A 1,233-nucleotide genomic window follows, 5' to 3' on the forward strand; every position below is an offset into this window, starting at 1 on the left:
TGTCTTTACAACCAGCTCCCAGTTTACAATTTTTGTGTGTGTGACTACAGTAAAAATGTACTTGGAATGTTATTTCTGTATCATCCATGCATAATTATGCCCTCCTTCATCAAGAAAATAAAGGTTAGAACTTCAACTATCTATCACATTCTTGCTCAACAAAGACAGGAAAATTGCAAGCTGCATTTCAGAGCAGAGGACAGTGATATTTAAAGAAAAATAACTTTTAGGATCTTGCTCTCAAGCACTACTAAAATTTCAAACAAAAGATGTACCCTAAAAAACACTTTCTGTTCTGAAAAGGAGGCTACTCCTTTGCAGTCTGATTAGAGAGAAATAAACCATGGAACAAAGGTCAACCTAAGGAGTCTTGATTGTAAACTTAAGAATCATCACAGTCTGGCTCTGCAGACTGATTCTGCGGAGAGAAAGAAAGGAAGATCTACTAAAGCAATGTTATTCAGTGGACTGTGGTTCAGGTTTAGATCCACCCATATATAGGCGTCTTCATCCTTTTAAGGTAGCAATTAATGTGTCCATGCTGACACATATTCCCCTGGGCCTTGAGGGTGATACAGAAATGTCATAACTACCTTCTTCAGGTACTTTCTAGCCTATAAACTAGAGAGGCTTGCATTCATGTAAGCATCTGTAATTGAATTTTCAGCAAGTATTTCATTCTTTACCATTTCTAATTCAGTAAAAATGATGCTCTCTTCGCAATTTGTTTTCGTAGCTTGTAACCTTCATATCATTCTATTATCATCATCTCATTTTCAATCCTTTATTGAATTCGTATTCTTACTAAATTATGTAATACAAAACTTTCTCAGAAAATTCTTGTCAATTTGAGTTGTTTTTCCGCCACCCTGGGCTCTTGGTCTTTTGCAGATATTTGCCTTTGTTTTGTATAAGTGTCACCACTGATTTTTATCTTCCTCCTTTTTAAAGGTGGATACTCCTCCCCAGACTTTATATTTGCTGAGACAGTGTGAGTCAATTCTCCTTAACACCATTCACCTTTCGTTTGAGGACTGGCTGTTGGGATTTTCGCACTTCTGCCTTTACCTGCTATAGTCAGTTCTCAACTCAGCAGCAACAGTGAGCTTGCTAAGTGCCACATCATGTGTTTCTGCTTTAAGACCCTGCAGGGCTCCTCACCTCTTTTGCCCTCATTCACTCTGCTCTGCATACATGCCAGGCCCACCCCTGGGCAGGGCCTTCGCCCCTACT

Source organism: Pteropus alecto, unplaced genomic scaffold (genome assembly GCF_000325575.1).
Source record: "Pteropus alecto unplaced genomic scaffold, ASM32557v1 scaffold161, whole genome shotgun sequence".
Classification (NCBI taxonomy): Eukaryota; Metazoa; Chordata; class Mammalia; order Chiroptera; family Pteropodidae; genus Pteropus; species Pteropus alecto.